We start from the raw sequence: 5,615 nt of genomic DNA, 5'->3' as shown, positions 1-5,615 counted from the left end.
ATAAAATTTTACTGAGTTAAGAAGAGAAGCGTTTGCTACTGGTGTAATTGTGGAGGCTTGGCGACTGTTCTATAGATACCGCATGTCCAATATCCAGAGCAATAAAATGTGCATAACATCAAGTGCTTGTTTCCAAAGAGAACCGCATTTACGGTCGTCGAGTGGAGAGGCTTCGTATTCTCACAGACAACCACCCCTCAGATAGAATTGGATTGGAAAATCAATAGAACAAAAGGATGCTAACACACTTTTCCTGTTCAGTTTTCTAGGGACGAGAGTGCCAGAGAGAAAAGGCATGTCTCTAAACATACATACCCGCCATTCACAGCTATTGTCTTATCCGCGCTGATACATTTGTCCAGCAGCAGGGGAATTCAATCCAAACAGCCCAATCCTGATCCCGTGAGGGAAGACAAGTGCTAGGGGTAATTTGTGGGTCGATTAGTAAAACAAGGCACGAAGTCCCCTTGCCAATTTATCGCAGGGCGGGTTTTTACAGTCACTGGCCCCGGGCTTCATACAATTCACTTCTCGTTCACTCATACATCATCGGGGAGCATTAATTTAATCTGAGCTAATCACACCGTCAAACCGTGTCCGTACTACAGATGCTAGCTTCCGCGCCCTCTACACGGCCGCACGTCAGTTAAAATGTCCCTCAACAGACGCGAGATCTCGTCTCTCTCTCAGACAAATGGGCAAGCACGACATGGCCGATTAAGCCGGGGTAGAGTGGAGTGTCCCGGGTCCGTCGGGTATCTGTCATAGGCACTCTGCACACATCCATCTCGCTCAAACTCTCGTATACCTACACCTCACATCTCTCCGCCAGTATGCTGCCCATTAGCTCCTGAGAGAGGGACGTTTCGGGGAAGACGAATTAAACCAAATGGTTCGTCTCCCGTGATAACCTACTCTACCATCTAATCCAATATTCCTGAGAACGGTTGGACAAAATAACTATGCATCATTCTTCTCCATACATTTGATGACAACGGCAGCAATTCTTTGGAATGGACATCGTGTTCGTGGATCGTCAATTCTCTTGGCCACCGTCTTGATCTTATCGTGTTGTCCACGGGGTTTTGTAAGCCGTTCAAAGAAATCATTCCTGGACAACTAAATGCTTTTCATTGTTGCTCATTATTTTTCTTCATGGACAGTTATGTTATATATCGTGTTTCTTTCCTGTAACTGACAAAGGTGTAAAGGCATTAACTGTTATAGTTCCCGATAACTGCAGACAACCTCACAACACAGGTCGACTAGTTATAGAAACTGACCCAACTGTGACCCTAAAACGGCAACCTTCTCAATGCAGTGGCAACCAAAGTGCATCTAACGATCACGGTCCTTGGTTTTCTGGCGTTGTTGAGAGAGCTTTTTAGAATGTCAATTTGCTCCGAATCAGAAATTCAGAAAATCACATTAGAATGATAATGCAATCAGAAGTTACACGGCCAACGCTGTGAATGATTCATAAGGCGCTTGAATATTATCACATCTGGCTTGTTTCGGCCTCTCATCCCCGTACTCTGTCTGCTTACAGCAATATTGGTTTTGGTGTGATCAAATACACTTATAGGATCTGTTACAATTTGACAGATCAGGTCTCACTATAGACACGTCTTGTGGGTGACCTGCGTCTTGCTACCGGTACCAGCTTCCCATTCCCATTTTATCCACGATAGTACTGTGAAGTAAATGTTACAGAAACTTTATCATTATGACTCCATGGCTGGCACGTGGTCTTGCAAATCTTCTCTACAAATAGTTTCTTCAGCTCAAAAGATTTCACGAAGCTTATTTGTTAAATACAACAATACAATATTTACCAACTATATCAGAGATATACATGATCATGACAAGTGTAGTTTTCTTCAAATACATCGAAGGTTCAAGTAGCATAGTTTTTAATTGAAATGACGCGCCTGGAGTAAGTCGTTGCTATTTCTTTATCAGGGCACACGGACAGGATACATTAAGAAGAAATGTGATATGCATATATAATTGAACGCATACAGCTGGTTGAATAAATGAGAAATTTAATGGACGAACAAGCTTAAACCAATGTGATATTACGAACTTGTAATCATAGGTACCAATTATTTAGTGTTTGATATGATAGCATACTTAAATAGTCACCGTATATCAAACAAAACAGTATAAAAAAATAACACCAACAGACAAATTGAACTCTATGTGAGCTTCGACATCAAAGGCATCGCGAGGGTCTTTTGAGCGCGGTGAATGCCGTTTGTAAAAGTTTGCCCTATTTGTTCCCAGGAGTGATGCCACAGATGAGAATCGGCTCAAACTCGGCGCTCACGAACAAAAACTACCATTGCATAAGAGCTCATTTAATGGAACATTGCATATCGCGCGATGTAGTTATTTGATTGTTCGATGACGAATGTGAATTGGGCGTTACAGACTTTCAGTTATCGCTTTGTTGCGTGGTTACACTGGTGTTGTTTTGTATATTTAAAAAAATGGTCAAACCACTTAAGGCTTTATTAACAGTACCAGCCCATCCAATACCCCGTCTAAATATGAAATTCAAACGTGTCCTTATGCCGGCAGAATTAGACTTCGAGTCACTGGTTTTCACGGTGCCGTGCAGAAGAAGAATTGGAAGTAGACTGTTCCCTTCATCCCATATGGGTACAGTTCCCCTCTACATCACATTGTTGGTCATATTTTGTCCTTTTCCTCGGTAGTCCCGCGGGTGGAGTTTTATACGTCAGCCAATCCCCCTGCCCATATCTAATGAGCCCGAATCAATAAATTGGAGGTATTTCACAGGAACTGAATTAAATTATTCATAAGAAATCCGCCGCGGTCTTTCGAGTGTTGGGGCTTAGAGTGGAAACCCTTGTACATGTATGGCTCGTATAAATCCCGTGCTAATATGGCCAGCACTTTGGCAGTGGTTTTCCGGGCAAAAGCCGGATAACGTCAAGCCCGCCATAGTTGTCCGGTCAACTGCGACGCCATATGAATTATGTTTTCATTCTGGAGGCATGGCATGAAGAAATTAATAAATAATAGCCCAAAGAAAACAGATGATCTCTTATGAAACAGATTGTCAGTACTTAACTCTTAGACAGCTAGCCAGAAGAAAGGCATTGCTTACCATTAAGAAGCCAGGAGCAAGCTTTAATGCTTTGCGGCATCCTGACCCTATAATGACACACTGTTAATTGATTTGCAAATTCAGCTGGGCTTTAATGTGGTAGACGTGATGTATTTTCTTAGGCCTGTGGGTGTGTATCGGGGGATAGCATGGGGACGAAAGAGAAATAGCAAGTTGGGCTGCGGGATGAGCTAGGAAAGGCGTCCTTTTAACTGATAAAATAATAAAAATAATAAAACGAACTTAAACTTATGCTGTAACTTAAATGTTGATGTACAGACTACATTTTGATATTAGTTAATCTATAAGCGATATTGGAACGACACAGCGTGAGGTATGTCCACCGCTCTGGACCGGATTCACCTGGTTCAAACGTCTGATTAACCCCACCTCAACTCATCTGCCCCGCCTAATTAGCTTGCTGGATTTGCTCAGGTAAGGCCATTTGTTCACGTGAATAACACAGGTAAACTATTCTCCACACGCACCTACATCTCTCTCTCTCTCGCTAACGATTTTTCGCATCACAGTGAGAGCTGTGAAGTGGTGGGCTTGAAACGCTATGACCTGTTCTGCGAAGCACGCCTTCCTGTAAGCGAACACACGATGTGCATGGAATCGAACAGGCAACGCCTGACATAGAGGGTCTCTTGTTTTCTCTAGAGCCGTTCAAAGGGATTATCTTAGGACACACAGCGATCGTTTTCCGTCCTCTTGTTTTTGTCCCAGGTTACAAATCGTACTGCGAATAGCGAGCCAGATGATACAGTCTCACGCTGAATTGATTTTTTTGGCAGATTTTTTGCTGCTTGGTTACAGTTACATCCCGAATAATACAATATACTTTATTTAATGTTACATCGAACAATGGACACTGTTAGTTTATCTAAAACGTGGGTAATAATTATAGGAGTGATGAGCTTTGTATTACTTCGGTAAAACTGCAAGCAGTCACAATGGTTACCTGCGGTAAAACAAATGTTGCCATTGATAAATTTGCATATTGCCGCACATGTAATAACTGTGTGGAATAACTTCAATTTATTACATCAGCCATACCTTTGTCCTGTTTGAATACAGGCGCTTTTTATTCCATGTGCATCATTTACAAGCAAACCACAAAGGACAAACTCTGCAGAAGGCCTTAATACATCAGAAATTTCAATAAAGAATATATTTAATAATGAGAATAATGTATTTTTAGAAAGCCAAACTAAGGCATATCAGCCTAAAGTATATTTAGGAAGTAACTTGAGATCTTTTGGGCAGTAATTATTCTGATGGATACTTGATTAGTTTATTACGGAATAGAATGTGACAGACGAACCGATATTAATGCATGGAAAATAAACTCCCTTCATTTGAATGGCAACATGTGGCCTGAATACTCAGGTTTAATGGAATCCGTGTAATAATGCATTGTATAAAGACATTATAAACAGAGAGAAAAGATGGCTGTATGTGGAAGATTTAAGGGTATTTGGTTGCTTTCACTGAAGCATTGTGTGCGATAGTTCGTAAATCCTTTCTTTCATGTCCGTGATGTTAATTCATATATGTTCATGCTGAAGCCTTTTATATCGGTTGAAAAATATACTTAAAAGGAGATATTTAATGTGTGGTATTCTTTATGTGTATTACAGTGCTGATGCCATGTGAAATGTGAAATATAATGATCCATAAGAGCCCGACAGGCTTCCAAGAGGCACAGTTCATTACTATATAAACGTGTTTATATAACATAACCCTCACATCTTGGTTAAAGTGCATCTGTGGTTTTAAGTAAATATGTTTACTGAGACTTATGAGCTGAAATGAATGTATTCTGGCCCTACTCGTCTTTCCTTCAACCAGGAACCTCTGATGTATGGAAGGAATGGGAAGATGATTCGTTTGAATGTTTGCACATTACATCGTCAACTCTGGTTTTACTCTTCACACTGTAGTGTTTTATATTACATGCTTGTATTGAAACCGAGGTTTTGCTGGGTTACGATGTTTTCATGTTATTGTTTCTTAAATTTCCAAATAAAGCAAGAGATTATAAGTAATTCAGTAGCAGTGACGTCTTATAATTTCCGATGGAAATTGCAGTATTGTTTTACTCCCGTTCAACTGAAGCTCTGTTGCTTGGATAGGGCTAGTAACTTGATTTAACCATTTACACGAATTGTCAGGGGTAATTTGATAAAAGTCCGGATTTCAGCGGCCACGTGTGGTCAATGGCCTAGTATCACACTTTGGCTACTTATCTGGTTTTACCTTCCATCCTGTAATCTTCCCTACCTGAAGATATCGTCCAACCCCATAACTAATTTGTAAATCCTAGACTGGACATCCATTGTCACAACAATCAGTTCACTTCACACCCTGATATGCTGAAAAAACTTTTGTCCATTGGCTAGTATGCCAAAAGATTAAATCCTATTTTTTGTTTATCTTTTCAGGTTCTTTTTGGTACTTTTATTTCTCTGCTGCC

This window comes from Liolophura sinensis, chromosome 8 (genome assembly GCF_032854445.1).
Source record: "Liolophura sinensis isolate JHLJ2023 chromosome 8, CUHK_Ljap_v2, whole genome shotgun sequence".
Taxonomy (NCBI): domain Eukaryota; kingdom Metazoa; phylum Mollusca; class Polyplacophora; order Chitonida; family Chitonidae; genus Liolophura; species Liolophura sinensis.
Note: the sequence above shows the minus strand (reverse complement) of the source record.